The sequence below is a fragment of the Copadichromis virginalis genome, linkage group LG9 (assembly GCF_057382275.1).
Source record: "Copadichromis virginalis isolate Kocher_CV1m ecotype Utaka linkage group LG9, C_Virginalis_male_GT1.1, whole genome shotgun sequence".
Classification (NCBI taxonomy): domain Eukaryota; kingdom Metazoa; phylum Chordata; class Actinopteri; order Cichliformes; family Cichlidae; genus Copadichromis; species Copadichromis virginalis.
In genome coordinates, this window is record NC_140626.1 from 29035072 (window position 1) to 29051962 (window position 16891).

Genomic DNA, 16891 nt, shown 5'->3' on the forward strand with positions numbered 1-16891 from the left:
ATAATGTTCATTTCAGTACAATAAAAAGACTGAACAAGTATGGCTTGTTTAGAAGGACTGCCAGGAGAAAGCCTCTTCTCCTGGCAGTCCTTCCATGGCAAAACATGGCAGTAGGTTTGCAAAGTTACATCTCAACAAATCACCAGACTTCTGGAACAATGTGTTTTGGACAGATGAGATCCAAGTGGAGTTGTACACAGTGCCATGTTTGGCCAAAAGCAATCAGCCTATCAGGCCAAACACCTAATAGGGGTGACCACAGGCTTTTGGCTTGTTTTGGAACCACATGATCTGGGCACCTTGCAGGTGGTAACTATGAACTCCTCTGTATTGCAATGTATTCTATAGGCAAATGTTAAGCCTTTTGTTTAATAGCTAAACCCGGGTGAAATTGAGTCATGCAACAGAACAGTGACAGCAGCAAATCTGCACAAATTGGCAGAAAAAAGGCCCAGTCAAAGTCGTCAACCTGACTAAAATGCTGTGGCAGGACCAAAACTGAGCTGTGCATAAACAAATCACTGCAAATGCACTGAAGCAACATTGTAAAGATGAATGGGCCAAAATTCATACACAATGATGTGAGAGACTAATTAAGTAACACAAAAAAACATTCATTCAAGATACATCTGATAACGGTGACTCTTCCCAGGACTTCATAGAGTACTGTGAAAACTTTTCCACGTGGCTTTGGGGGTGTTTCAACTCGGAGTCCACTCCAAGAGTAACAAGATCAGACACATTTCAGACACACCTGATTTTTGACCACTGAGACTGAAAATTGAGTTTTCTCTGGGTGCAGGTTTCATATTTACTTGCAGTTTATTGTCTTACCTTTGCTAGCTTTGGGTATTGAAAACTACTTGGTTAGGTTTAGGAAAGCTCTGCTCATCAAAAAGCGAAAGAGAGTCTCAGCACATGTGTGCACAGACGTTGCATGCTGCAAAGATAATAAGCATGAAAAGAGACAGAACGAATGTCCACAGAAACATTCATTTGCACTTTCTATTTTTTTCTGTGTGTGTGGGGGGGGCACTCCACACACACACACACGCGCGCGCACACACACACACACACACACACACACTTTCTCTCACATGCACTCACATACACATATTTAGAGAGTAGCAGAGTAATAAAGCCCACCCTTGCAGTGAAATTAAAGCTAGTCAATGACACTGCCTGCTGAGTACACACTAAATCATTTTTATACTCAGATGAAACAACCAACATAATACTAGCTCGGCACGTGTATCTAATATCACCTGGAGACTCAGAAAAAAATAAATAAAACAAACAAAAAACAAAAACAACTAATCAAATGCCATATTGGATGTGTCAGATTCATGTCAGTACAAGAGATTAATACTAAATATAGGAAATATGGTACAATGGGAGTATGAGATCTTTTTATATTCAAAATGACCAGGCAGAGAGCACATTATGAGATATTGGATTGATAAACAGGCTGTGATGCTGTTGTTCAGTGAGTATAATAGAACTATGACGCTACTCCTGGGTAACCAAAGATTGCAATATGATTTTAATGTGTTTTATAGACACAAGCCCTTCAGTGAGAGGAAATTATGTCAATAAATAAGCAGACTCACATTTTAAAACAAAGGGAATCATAGTCAGTGAAATATGTGCACATATATTATGGTGTTTGGTTATCAAATATGATACACAATACGGTCATGCGTCAACACACACACACATATTCTGACAATAGTACTTGGTGAGCTCTCAACCCTGAGGTTCTGTGAGTGTTAGCGACACATGCTTGTTTTTTATGGTCTTTACCATATGTTTGCTATTTCCATAGCTTCAACTCGAACTTATACACTGCTCAGAAAACATGAAAGGAACACTTTTTTATCAGAGTCAGTAAAACTTCTGGGATATTGATCTGGTCAGTTAAGTAGCAGAGGGGGTTGTTAACCAGTTTGGTGTAAATACAATTAACAACATGTGCAGTTAGAGGGGCAACAATGAGACAACCCTTAAACCACAAATAGTTTTTAAAGGTCCAAGTCATTGACATTTTTTCCCTGCATCTTTTCTGACTGTTTTTTCACTACTTTTGGCTAACGTCAGTGTCACTACTGGTAACATGAGTTGGTGCCTGGACCCTACAGAGCTTGCACAGGTAGTCCAATTCCTCCAGGATGGCACGTCAATATGTGTCATAGCCACAAGGCTTGTTGTGTCTTCCAAAACGCATGTAGGAGATTCCAGGACACAGGCAGTTACTTTAGGAGCGCTGTAAAGCTTTAGAAGGTGCTTAGCCCATCAGCAGGACCGGTATCTGCTCCTTTTGTACAATGAGGAACAGGATGAGCACTGACGGAGCAACAAAGAACCTCCAGCAGCCCACTGGTGTAAATGTCTCTGACCAAACAATCAGAAACAGACCTCATGAGGGTGGCCTGGGGGTCCAATGTCCTTTAGTAGGTCCTGTGCTCACTGCCTGGCACCGTGGAACATGATTGGCATTTGCCATAGAATACCAGAATTGGCAAGTCCACCACTGGCACCCTCTAATTTTCACAGATCGAAGCACTGAATACATGTGATAGACGTGAAAGGCTCTGGAGAAGTCGTAGAGAACGTTATGCTGCCTGTTCATCGTTCAGTATGAGCGGTTTGGTGGTGAGGAATGGATGAACGCACAGATATCTACAGGTTAGACAACAGCACACTGTCTGCCATTGGGTATCGGGATGAAATCCTTAGACTCACTGTCAGACATGCTGGTGCAGTGGGTTCTGGGTTCCTCCTAGTTCACGATGCCCAGCATTATGTGGCAAGAATATGCAGGCAGTTCCTGGAGGATGAAGGAACTGATACCCTCACCTGAGCTAAATGCAGCACCTCTGGGATATTATGTTTTGGTCCATCCAACGCTGTCAGGTTGTACCTCCGACTGTCAAGGAGCTCAGTGATGCCCTGGTCCAGATCTGGGAGAAGATCCCTCAGGACAGCATCCGTCCTTTCAATAGGAGCATGGTCCAGTTTTGTCAGACATGAATACAAGCACCAATTACTGAGTACCATTTTGAGGTGCTCACAAGAAATTTCAACAAAATCGACTCACTCACTGCATCATTTTTTCACTTTGATTTTCCAGATGTTTTTGAATTCAGCCCTCTGTATGTTGATCATTTTTATTTCCATCAAACAATTGATTCTTTCATTCATAACACATTACCCAGTCCATATCAGTATAGATAACCAGCATGATCTTTCCCATTGAGATCTGATGTGTTTTCAAAGTGTTCCTTTAATTTTTTGAGCAGTGCGTATTAAACGTGTTATAGAATGAAAATGCAAAAGTAAAAAGTACATAAAAATTTCAACAGTTAATTTTTTTGATCAAACAAACTTACAGTGGTTTTCTAAACATTTACATATTTCTTTTCACTCTGACCGGATTTTGCCCAGAAATAAACATGACAGTGTGTGTCAGTTTTCTCATGTCAATCATCTGTCTCACATAAATCACTAGAAGCCACATCCCTTAGTGAGATTTCCCATCTGCTAATGTCTGTCACTTCAGGTTGCAGTCAATAGACCTGTTTGGTACACCCGTCCCTTGGTGGGGTCTAATTGCCCATTGCAACCCTCAAATGTGTCCTACACTCTGCAACTCTTGAGAACCTCCACCAGCACCACCGCCTCCACTACGAAATCCCCATTCCATTCTCAAGATGGGTATTTACATGCCCCACACCGTGGAGAGCAAACAAGCTCATTTAAAAGTTCACATGCTAATGTGTGACATTTAATCCAAACTTTACACGGGGAAAAGGACACGCTACAATAGATTTTGATTCCTTTCTTGTCCCTGAATCTCATCATCTTTTGCCTTCCATATTTATGAGTTGAAAAGGCGGGACACCTTGGTGGAGAGTAGGGGAAGGGATAGGGAGTTGACTGTTTGAAAAGTGGGCTGGGTTAGTGGTGATAATCCAGAGTTCTTTGTTGATAGTGCTCATATGCACAATTTATTGACTGCTCATCCTACTTAAAGCCACAGTTTATAAATCCACCAAATAGCTCCTAAGTTTCCTGCTTCATGTGTATGTGATATTTAATAACTGCAATATTACTAATTAAATCTATTTAATTAATGATTTAATTAATTTTTCATCAGCGTTAGGTGTCTACAGGTTTCTAATTTTTAGCGAGCAACTCCTTGGTTTAACTAATCGCAGTGACAACTGTTTGTAATATCGGCTTATCGAGTTAATTCCATAAATTGGCCAAGTCACAAAGTGAAACTGTTAGAAGTTGTCTGGTAAATGTACTCTGAGAGGAAGCGTCTGCACACTCAGCCAAAAACAATTTTCAAGAGATACACCACTCTGTGCTGTTTTGATATTTCAAAGGGGTGGAAAGAGTGGAAAGTGGAAAAACCAAATGGTTAGCCAAAGGGGCTGCGACTAAGAGGGGTAGTAGTTTCCGCGTATGCGTGTGTGAGCTACATTCTTGGTTCCACCAGCTGGCTGGCTGACACACATCCACATGCACTCGATATTACTGTACATTCCCATGAAGATTTATGACTAATCTAGATTTTATTTGTAGATGCTGAGTATTTAAATCTTAAATCCCGAGTTAGTTCCTCTGTGTGTGTGTGTGTGTGTGTGTGTGTGTGTGTGTGTGTGTGTATGTGTTGTGTGCACGTGCATGCATGTGTGTGTCTGTTTATGATTTCACAGAAGTGGGTCAAGTGAGCAGAAAGACCTAAAGACACAAATGGATCTAAAATGTGAATTTTCTGAGGCAGACAAAAAGATTTGTGATGTCCAAATAGTCCGCTCGTTTTTGTGTGAGTGCATGCGGATGTCTCTTTCTCTCTCTTTCTCCCACACACGCACTCACACACACATACTCGGATCGACCCGGACAGGCCAGGGATGAGCACACCCCATCTGATCTGTGGCCCGTTCATTCATTAGACCCATGCTCTCCCCTATTGATTTCAGCTTAAGTAATGAGAAAGCTTATCCAAAAATCTTTAGCATTTGGGCTCCAACTTAAGGGAATCAATGGGGCCATTTCCCATTTTGAACAGCACATACGCAGTGGTTTTATGTATGGTGAACGGGACAAATCCTGATGCTGATAAATCAATAAGCCTTTTTGTCAATGGACGGGCATGCTTGCACTCACACATACATGCATATGCGGACACACTTGGCTGATAAATGGTATTTTTGAGGCAATTAAAGTGAGCTGTAAACATATGAAGGCCAATCAATTGGTCAGTGAGGTCTATTATCAAGGCTTTAACACTGATTTAGAAGGGGCTTTAAGTGTGGCACAGTCACTTGTGCAGATCAGCACCTGCATAGATCAGTGCTGCTCTGTGCTAAGCTGCTCATACAACAAGAAAGTATGTGGCTCACCTCTAAAGACTGAAATAAAGAGAAAGAGGAGACTTAGCATTGCTGTATGACATGCAAAATACTTTTTTTTTGTTTTGCTGCTTATGAAGTATTTTAAAGAAATGCCACAGTCAAGTAACACCCTAATTGTAACCCTCACTTTGCACTTTCCCTCTCTTTAAAAATTGGATCTTGCATCGTATTGAAATAAGATAAGTGGAGAGGAGTAGCTGTTTGCTTAACAATTCTATTTTAGCAGGGACAGAGAAGCTTGTTAGGAAGAAAACTAACACATCAGCGCTGCCCCTCAACAACCCATCCCCCAATGCTTCTACTGCGGTAAAGGTGAGACACACGTGTTAGCAAAGTTAACCTACAGACAACATTTCTCTGAGGTAATTGGTTCTGCATTAATATTCATTTGACTTTGCATTTAGTGACTATGGCTCCCTTCACTGCTTTGATGCACTGTGCCTATGTCCCCTGGTACATCACACAACATTAACCCTATAGCTCTGATTATGATTTCAGCCATATATGCATATTTATCCTTGCTACCTGAAATGCAAGCGATTCGATGCTCGACCAAAACCCCTCTTTTCTTCCAGCGTGCACTGGACCTGTCTCTTAATTTATAATTTGAAGTGTATAACATGTCCAGTTCTTTTATCCCCCCCACTTTTTCACTGTGGTTGATCGGGTGCGTGTGCATGCGTTTTGCTGAGGCATGACATTTCAATTGTGCATCCAATCAAATTGGAAAAGAGGCGGTAAGGAAGGTTGGGGAATGATAAGGGGTGCGGGGGTGTAGTGAGGGTTGCAGACCAACCGTTACCATGGTGAATCATTTCTGTCAAAACCACCAAGGTCACAACTGCTGACCTGCAGCGTTATGGGACTTTGGAATAGCATACTGTAAATGGACACAAGGATTTCTCTCTTTCTTTCCTTCTTTACACATTTTGTCCTTACTTTGCATTTTTTCTCTCTCATTATCTTTGTGTACATTTCTCCTTTTCTTTTTCTTTTTTTGCTACTTGAAAAAAAACAAAAAGGCTTCTTGTTTTGCCTTTCTTTATTACTTTCATATTTAAGATTGACTAATTGTACCATTATGAGACTTTTGGTGTTACTGAATCCATTATGCATGGCCTGTGCTGGCAGTGGGTCTGAACACAGCCTGTTTTCAGTCATTATAATTCAGTTTGCTAACACACAGGCATTGTGCTAGTGTAGGGTTAGGGGAGATGGTATGATAAAATATTGAGGGCGAGCAAGGCAGCTGCAGATGCTAGCTGTCATGTGTGAGCGAATGAATGTTATGACAAGCATGTTTAAACATTCATGCGGGGAGGATAGTTTAGGAGGGCTTTTCATTAACACCAATATGTCTTCGTCTCCCCGGTGCAGACACTGCTGGTGGAAGCATGACAACAACAGGGAGGAGAGGAATTAACATCTCGAGAGGAAACTGCCACATATACAGAGAGAAGTAGAAACAATCAGTCCTGTGCGAGAGCACACACAGGCATACACATTTAACACTGGCTGACTCAACCAACTCTAACAGACAACTTTCTCTTATTTACCAGGACAGCTGTGTAACTGTAACATCGTGTTCAGGGCTGATCAAGTAGGTGGAAAACTTCAGTAGTTTCTCACATCAACCACAACAACAGAAATTATTTTGTTCAAATTAAGACTGAGAACGAGGGGGGAGTCCGCTAGGGGGCGCGTTATGGAGTAGACGCGCAAACCACGAGGTCCCATTTATCTGTTAAATTACTTTATGGTTCACCTATTGTGGCCCAATTCAGAGATTTCTTAAGCTCTATTAAGAAAGTCATCATTGTTTTAGCTGTTGTTCTTTCCGTCTTTTTGACTTATCTCGAAGTGAAATGCCTCCTAAGCAGTCTGCTAAAGGAGTGCAGGCTAGCTGCTCAGGGACCGCTAGCAAAACTACCATTGACCCAGCGACACTGCTAGCTTTCCGCGACATTGTCAAAGAAGTGATTCAAGAGGAAAATGACAACCTACGGGACGAAATTAAACGAGCCATTTCGCCCATCCAAACCACTCTTGACGAATGTACTGAGAAGTTGGGCGAACACGAAGAAGGCTTGAATAATCTGGACAAGCGGCTAGAAGTTATGGAGACATGTTTCGCAGATCTGAGTAACCAATACAAGAAGTTGCTGCTGAAAACTGACGACTTGGAGAATCGGGGAAGACGATGCAACTTGCGTATATTAGGAGTGCCGGAGGGAGCCGAACAAGGGAATCCCACTAAATTTGTTGCTGATCTGTTGCACGTTGTACTGGGTGGTCCCGGCGGTTTGGAGCAGGCTCCGATCCTGGACAGAGCTCACCGGGCTGCGGTTGCGCTGCCCACGGAGGGAGGGCGACCGCGGCCGTTCATTGTTCGCATTCATTACTACCAGGAGAAGGAGCGGATACAGCGCTTAGCCAGACAGAAAGGCCGGCTGGAGTTTCAAGGGAAGCAGATCTTCATCTTTCCTGACTACAGCGCCGACCTGGCCAGACGCCGGGCTGCTTTCAGCGAGGTGAAGGGACTACTACGGAAAAAAGACGGAGTTCGCTACGGTCTTCTTTATCCTGCCCGGCTTCGGATCTCGTTTAATGGAGAAACACAGGTATTCGACTCTCCTAAAGCAGTGAAAGATTTCATTGACTCCAAGTTTGAGTCATCTCCCGAATGACATTTCATAAGAACCACCGGGACTTTCATACCATCGTGACTATATTTTTGTCAATCAATAAACGGACGATCTTTGGTTTAGCTTAGTTTCATGTTCAATGTTCATTTAGAAATCTCAGATGTTGGTGAGTTTGCCCTTGTTTCCTGGGAGGTTAAATATATTCCAGTACTTGTCACTTAAAAGGGACTCCGGGGTCAGCTTTGATGAGAAGTGAAACAGGTCCGTTTTTCGGTTACGGGTAAATGCGACGTGGGAGTTTTTCTCTTTCCTTCTCTTAATTATTTTACTCTATTGTGTTGGACTTTGTGACTTTCTAATTTGAATATATTTTGGACTACATGTGTGATTCATAGTTCAGATGCTTCTGCTCATGTGGGGCTGTGGTTATGAATAAAGTGAATGGGACTCTTAATAGAAGCAGGGGAGCTTTGGGAAATTGGTGTGTGTCGTTTGGGGACAACACTGAACACGGGGAGGTGGGTGGGAGGGACTTATCTACTTTTTCTTTTTCTTTTGTTTTTTTTTTTCTTTTTTGTTGTATATTATTTGCTCAGATTATTGTTAACAACAACATTTCAGTGTGCACTCATGATAGGATTGGTATTTGCGTTTGGAACCGCCTTTTTCATCATGTACTTATATGGTGATGACTTCTGTTGATGACACTTCAACTGCTGTGAGTAATGGCTGCCATGTTAACTTTATTAGTTGGAATGTGAAGGGATTGAACCACCCAGTGAAACGAAATAAGGTACTCTCTCATCTTCTTTATCTTAAAGTACATGTAGCGTTTCTTCAAGAAACACACCTTGAGCATACAGATCATGCCAGATTAAGACGAAATTGGGTTGGACAAATTTTTCATTCCAAATTCAATGGTAAAGCCAGAGGTGCAGCAATTTTGATTAATAAGAATACTCCGTTTATAGTCTCTCACACAATAGCTGACCCAAATGGTCGCTATGTAGTTGTGACAGGGTCCCTGTTTAATACTTCACTTATTTTAGCAAACGTATATGCTCCGAATTGGAATGACTCAACTTTTTTCAATGACTTTCTTAATTCCCTTCCACAGATCAATACACACCAATTGATCCTTGGAGGGGACATGAATACTGTTATGGATCCAGTACTAGATCGCTCCTCAGATAAAAGACTTCCACTCCCTAAATCCTCATTAGTGTTACAGTCTTATTTACAAACCTATGGGGCTGTTGATGCGTGGCGATTTCTCTACCCCTCCACTAAACAATATTCCTTTTTTTCTGCAGTGCATCAAACGTATTCTCGTATAGACTACTTTTTTGTTGACAAAAAATTGCTTCCCAATATCAAGACTTGTAAATACAATAGCATAGTAATATCTGATCACAGTCCTCTTGTTTTGGAACTCAGCTTCCCGGATGAACCCTTTGTGTACTCCTGGAGACTCAATCCTCTTTCTTTGTCGGATAAGGAGTTTGTGGAATATCTTTCCAAACAAATTGATATCTTTATAAGAACAAACATTACGCCTGGCATGGCCTATAGTACGGTTTGGGAAAGCTTAAAAGCATTCTTACGGGGCCATATTATATCATACTGTTCATATACTAGAAAACAGAAACAGAAACGTCTTTCTGAATTGATACACCTTATTTCGCAATTGGATGAACAACACTCTACAACCCCCTCTCCAGATTTGTATAAACAAAGACTAACGTTACAGACTGAATTTAATTTAATCTCAACCCAGCAGTCAGAGTCTATGATTCTTAAATCTAGAGGAAGATGGTATGAGCACGGAGAAAAAGCATCTAAAATTTTAGCACATCAGCTTCGTAAATCAGAAGCAACTCGTATAATCCCTGAAATTAGGACTGAATCTGGACATGTCACCACTACACCACAAGAAATAAATGAGAGTTTCAAAATATTCTATTCCAGTCTCTATGATTCTGAATCTTTAAACACGCCTGGACTGTTTGAGGCTTTTTTTGATGGAATGACAGTTCCGACTTTAACCTCGGCATTCAGAGACCAATTGGAGGAGCAAATTACAGTGGAAGAAATTAAATTGGCGATTAGCTCAATGCAGAATGGCAAATCCCCGGGTCCGGATGGGTATCCGGTTGAATTTTACAAGACCTTTAAAGACAGTTTATCACCTTTATTATGAGACATGTTCATTGAGTCATTGGTTTCAAAATGTCTTCCCCTAACGCTTCGACAAGCGACCATCTCACTCCTATTGAAGCCAAATAAGGATCCATTAGAGTGTTCATCATATCGTCCTATATCACTCTTAAATGTAGATTTAAAAATACTGTCAAAAACACTTGCTTTCAGGCTAGAGCAATACCTACCATTGTTAATTTCTCCAGATCAGACAGGTTTCGTGAAGGGTAGGCATGGTTTTTTCAACCTGCGCAGGTTTTTAAACATATTACACACCAAGTCAACTACAACCCCTGAAATTGCCTTATTACTCGATGCTGAGAAGGCATTTGACCGGGTGGAGTGGGATTATCTGTTTTATACTCTGCATAAATTTGGATTTGGCCCTAATTTCATTTCATGGATTCAGTTACTTTACTCCTCACCTATGGCACGTGTTAGAACAAATTCGTTATTCTCTTCTTATTTCCCACTTCTCCGTGGTACGAGACAAGGTTGTCCCTTATCCCCTCTTCTTTTTGCATTATCAATTGAACCACTGGCGATTAAACTGCGAGCTGACAGTTGCATTAAGGGCATCTTCAGAGGTGACCAGGAGCACAAAATATCCTTATATGCTGACGACCTCCTACTGTATATGTCAGAGCCTTTATGCTCTCTTCCCCGTGCTCTTGCCATTTTTGAATGTTTTGGTAATATTTCAGGTTACAAGTTGAACCTGCATAAAAGTGAACTTCTCTGTGTCAACTCTATAGCCAGAAAGATTTCATTTTCAGATTTTCAATTTAACGTTAAATCAGGGTATGTGACCTATCTGGGGGTTAAGGTTACCCACTCATACAAAGATCTTTATGAAAGAAACTTTGTCCCGCTGCTTAAAAATACTGAGACAGATCTTCAGAGATGGAACAATTTACCACTGTCATTAATTGGCCGCATCAATTCTATCAAAATGAACATACTACCCAAGTTCCTTTATTTATTTCAATGTATCCCATGCTACTTACCCAATAAGTATTTTATAACACTGAATAAGCATATCTCTGCATTTATTTGGAATGGCAAAAGTCCACGAATTCGTAAAGATTTCATGCAGAGGACTAGGCCAATGGGTGGATTAGCCTTGCCAAACTTTCAGTCTTATTATTGGGCAGCAAATATTCGTAATATGCTGTACTGGATGAGTAATGTTACTACAGAGACTCCAGCTTGGCTCCAAATTGAGTCATCCAATTGTGGCAAAATTTGCCTATCAGCTTTGTTGAGTTCAGCTCTCCCATTAGAACTATACACCTATAAACGTAACCCTTTGTTGTATGACTCGCTCAGAATCTGGGTGCAATGTAGGAAAAGGTTGGGGTTACACTTAATGTCAATTAAAGCACCTATCTGCTCTAATCATATGTTCCCACCCTCCATGATGGACTCTGCCTTTAAAATATGGGAAACTAATGGCCTTAGAAATATCAAAGACCTTTTTGTAGATGGGATTTTTGCCTCATTCACGCAGCTCCTGAAGCAGTTTAATGTTCCTCGGCAACATTTTTTCCGCTATTTACAAATTCGTCACTTTGTAAAGAGTCGATTTCCTTCATTTCCAGAACTACCTGAGGAAACTTCTTTGGATAAAATTATTAATATAAACGTTCATAAGAGAGGGGCGATTAAAGAAATCTATGCTATACTATTAGATCTTCAATCTCCTTCTCTCTTCATCCTTAAAGCACAGTGGGAGAAAGACCTTGGGATGACTATAACAGATGAGCTCTGGCAATCTTTTCTCCAGAGGGTACACTCTTCTTCGATATGTGCCAGGCATGGGCTCCTTCAATTTAAGGTCCTACACCGATTACATATCTCCAAGGAAAAGTTAGCCAAGTTCTATCCAGGAGCTGACCCTCTGTGTAACAGATGTAAAGCAGAAACAGGTTCGCTCCTTCATACCTTTTGGACATGCCCCAATCTTCATACCTATTGGGTGTCTATATTTAACACTCTGTCAGAGATGTATAACGTTAAATATGATCCTTCTGCTCTGACGGCTATCTTTGGGGTGATACCTCAAGACATCACTCTGCAAAAATGCTATTCGAATTCTATTGCCTTTGCTTCACTTATCGCGAGGCGCCTTATACTTTTAAGATGGAAGCAGGAAGCTCCTCCCACACATGAACAGTGGCTTGCGGAGCTCATGAGGTTTTTACATTTAGAAAAGATGAGATATACACTGGCAGGTTCAACCACCAAATTTCTTAAGGAATGGCGGCCATTCCTGATGTACATGGAAACATTTAAAATGACCACCTTATCATGACCGGATGCCATATCTCTATATCACTATCATAGTTAACTGTACGCTGAATGTCCCTTATACATTTTATTTTTGTATTTGTTTGTTTTTTTGTTGTTTTGTAGGGGTTTCTTTGGTTTGTTTGTTTGTTTTTTCCTTCTCTATTTCTGTTATCTTTTGGGGTATTGTAAATACTGAACAGCGAACTACTGTATGTTCAATGTTTTGTTGTTAATATTCTGCTGTGACTGAAAATAAAATTTATTTAAAAAAAAAGACTGAGAACGAGGGAGATTTCTGTGCCAAATGTGCACCGCCACCCATGCTGTTAGGTTGTCAGGAGATTTGACCAGGCAGAAACAGTGCAAGTTCTTGATGCTTTCTGGAGACTGGAGAGAAGTAAAGCTATTTGTGGTAATTTCTTGGGAGCGAAGCAACATCTAATCTGTTTACATAACCTTGATGAAGTGAGATCAAGGAACAATTACAGGTGATAAATAGGGATTTAAGCTAATGCTGCTCTGGTGTATAGGGTCCACAATGTGTCCGCGCAGAAATTAATTATCTTTTTTTTTTTCTTATTATCAAGCTTATTTAACAAATTTCCCACGTGTGGGACTAATAAAGGTTATCTTATCTTAAGCTATTTGAAGTATCTCTGGAGCTAGTGATTAAAAAAAGGCCCAGATATAACAATGCCGTAAAACAGTTCAACAACACTCTCTTGTTACTTAGGCATGGTATTGTGAAAAGACGAGACACATTGTAGCAAACTCAAACTCCATTTAATGGAGTGCAAAATCAATACTTATGCTGATGATCTCATGACGTCAAATCAAGGCGAAGGAGGGAAAAAAGGAGCATCATGCATTCTCAACATAAGTGGCTTTGACTTGCAAAATGTGTTTGCATAACATGAGCTTTAGTTAATGTCATAAATGGCTCTAAATGCTGCAAGGTGCATTAAAAATATGCACAGTCATCCGTTTTACCTACACCTTGATGCAAACATTTTGAATTAATCTAGTTTTCACTGGTCAAGCAATTCCATTTTGATATTCAAATTTGGTGCGCATGTGTGCCTGTGCACGTCTGTGCATGACTGATCTAATCAGTCTTAAATCAGTTAATAAGCCAAGGACACAGAGGAGATGACTCAGCTGATGTGAGCCCGAGCTAATATTAGCATCTCGCCCCCCGTTCTAGACCTGCAATGCATGGAGTAGCTTCTACTGTTTGGGCTTCCCATTACAAAAGTGCACATTTTGGACATTAAGACCAGCAGTTAAGCGCACCGCAGTGAATTCCATTAGCACATTAGCAAAGGTGCCACGACCTAATGCTAAGGTTGGGTGCCGCATTTAAGACCTTACAGTATTTGTTCTCTAAAGCAGCTTAAGTCAAATGTGAGGGTAGCCCTGAAACTGTTCTTAAAACTAAAAGCAAGGCTAATCCAAAAGACAGGCCTGTATATGTGAAAATGTCATTGTTGCCACTCTTCTAAGGGCCCTAAACAAAGTATAAATCTAATGCAAAATTATTCGGAAGCTGTTGTTCTAATTAAACGTCTCCCAATGTCAGATGCAGAGGCCAAACTGGAAGACAGGATGAGTACTGTTCTGTCAAAACTAATAGTCATTTCCAAACCACACATGCTCAACTACATGGCTAAATGTTCAAAAACAGGCACATGCCACAGAGGCAAACAGATACATATACATGAATGCTGCCTATTAATTAAAAGCCAGAGCATGAAGTTGACTTGGGGTAGGCGGTTTGTGACACCACAAATCTAGGAGACTTCCTGTAAGACATAAATCTGTTGTGCTCTCACTCTCTCTATGGCACAGGCACAACAAAGACAGTCTTGTCCGGGTCCCCCCCACCCCCACCCCCATCCATTCATTAGAAGCACAAGCAGCTGCGGCCAGGTTCAGAGACAATCTACATTCTCTCTCTTTCAGTCACTCATTAATTCCCTCTGTCTTTTTCTCTCCGGTTCGCTCTTATTTTTAGCCCTTTTCTCCCTCTCCCTCCATTTCTTGCTGTCCTTCTCCAGGTCCCCCTCTCTTCTCTCTAAACATTGTCTCTTCCACATGGCCCGGATAATGAGTGGTGGAGCTAAACGAGAGGAAACACGGCTCACTATTAGGAGGGGAACGCTGACTGAAGGTTTTAAATAAACGGAGAGAACTTGAGGCCAAATTGTATTTCCAAGGACATAAACTAATGGAACAGCCAGACATTCTCTGAACAAATACACACTCTGTTTAAACAACCATAATAGTTGTAAAAATATACATGTCAATGTAGATCTAACTGAGAGACAGGCTGGCAGAAGGCAAAGAGAAATACATATAAATGCAGATATCCCCCATATATGAAAGCCCAAAAACAAACACTGTTCAATCCTTCTTTTCTTTAGTTTGGAAAGCTTAATATCCTGCATTTAACTGCAGAACAATAAGGACATGAAAAAAGCATAAACGCTCGTCTCTGAAAAGTAATTAGGCAAACGTGTTTTCTTAAGTGTCTCTGATATGCTCTCAGGCACATAAATCCACACCCACACATAAACACACACAGAGAGGAGCCCACCCTGCCTCGCTGTGGGGTTAATTGGGTTATCTAGTCTGATTAGCATAACTAATTAGGATCCTTGTTAACGGAGGAGTGCTATTTATTCAATTAGCGCTCTGTGTGTATGGATCCCCTTCATCGCTGGTATAAGTTCAAATAAAAACGAGGCAAAGCTAAGTAGGCATGAAGGGAGACCTGTGGGCGCCTGTGCGCGTGTTGATTTCATCATTTATCTGTTCGACACACAGATGCTCACCATCAGGTGCCAGGCACTTCAGCCCCACCAGCCCCCCCACCCCTCACTACCACCCCCACCAACACACACAAACACTCCAAGCTTGCTATGCTGTGGCTCTTAAACCCCCTCATCATCATCATTAGGTTTCTGATTAGCATAATTAGCACTGTTAACCAGATGAGCTTGAGTGGAGCCAGGCTGTGCCAGTCGGGGCAGCTGACAAATGTCAAGCTCCTCGCACTTTTCCAGGTTGCGGAGGGGGCTACTTGTTCCTCATCAGGTGGGTTTATGGCACATTTCCATACCCTTAGTGATTGCTAACTGATAACAAATGGTCTTTCCAGCACATTTTGATGCAATGTGCACACACACACACACACACACACATTAAAAAAAAAGTCAGAGGGGGATGATTTCTCTCTCAAGGCAAGCAGCCCTGTAAAAGTGACACAGCTCTTGAAGTTATATCAGTTAATAGAACAATGCTGAGCTCATACCACCAATTTATTCATTCGTGTTTGCAAATGCAGATGCTGTCTTTTGTTTGTGATGCTCAACATGCGCTTAAAGCCGACAGTAAACACAGAAGAAGCAAATCAACAGCACTCCTCCGGTCGTCAGCAAGTGAAAACTCACAAACACAATCCAGCACTCACAAATAACCAGAGAGAGGGAAATGAAACAGAGAGAAAGAGAGAAGGAGCGCTACATTTACTGAAATTAAACATTTTCTCATCAGCCTGAGGGTGCAGCAGGCCCACTAATGTATTATTCATCCCCACTTCACAAAGGAACATTAATCAATTATGAAGATATGAGGATCTTAAAGTATAGAGGAGAGACGAAGAGCGGCTTGTTCGTATTAATATGCGGCCGCAATCGTGCGCCTCCACCCCCCCACCCCCTTGGTCCTCAAATCAATATTTTGCAGATTAATTTGGAGCGGTTGTGGCGAGATGGCAGGATGGAAGGAGGGGGGGGAGAGGAGAGAGTGTCTGAGGTCTGAATTAAGGTGAAGTGTTTTGTTGGGGTTTTTTTCTAGGACTGTGTAAGTGTGTGTATGTGCATACGCGTAAATATGCTATCTGCTGTACTGTTTTTGGTAAACATATTAAGTCTGCTCAATAAAGGGATGTCCATCATCCAAAAAAAAGTCTTAACATTGAAACACTAAGTTAGGATTTTGATATAAACGTGTATAAAATTGTAAAGAGAGAAACTTCATGTAAATCATATCAATGATCAAAAGAATCTAATCATCCTGAAACTTGATGAAGGTGTGTAACTTCTTATTGGCAACCCAGTTTGCAGTTTTACCCGCTGATGAGTAGTTCTTGTTAAGTTACAGAGTGCATTAATACACTCACCTCAGAATTCAAAACAGCTTCCTTCTTAGCGCACTTTTAAACAGCCCGGATATAGTCTTTTCCATCTTCCTCAAACCCCCTCTTCCACTCTTTATCCACTCCTCTGTCTTCAGTTGCTCCTGCCTTCTCCTCTCATCTGTTTTTCT

The 16891-nt window shown here is 41.2% G+C and overlaps 1 protein-coding gene across 1 annotated transcript in view; it reads right to left on the minus strand.

Annotated features, from left to right (window-relative positions):
• LOC146702104 (uncharacterized) overlaps positions 1-16809 on the minus strand; it is a 77700-nt gene extending 60891 nt beyond the window's left edge. The window contains exon 1 of the mRNA XM_085468904.1: positions 16746-16809. The gene's annotated coding sequence lies outside the window, so the exon portion shown is untranslated. The remainder of the gene's footprint in view (positions 1-16745) is intronic.
• Between the last annotated feature and the right edge of the window lie 82 nt (positions 16810-16891).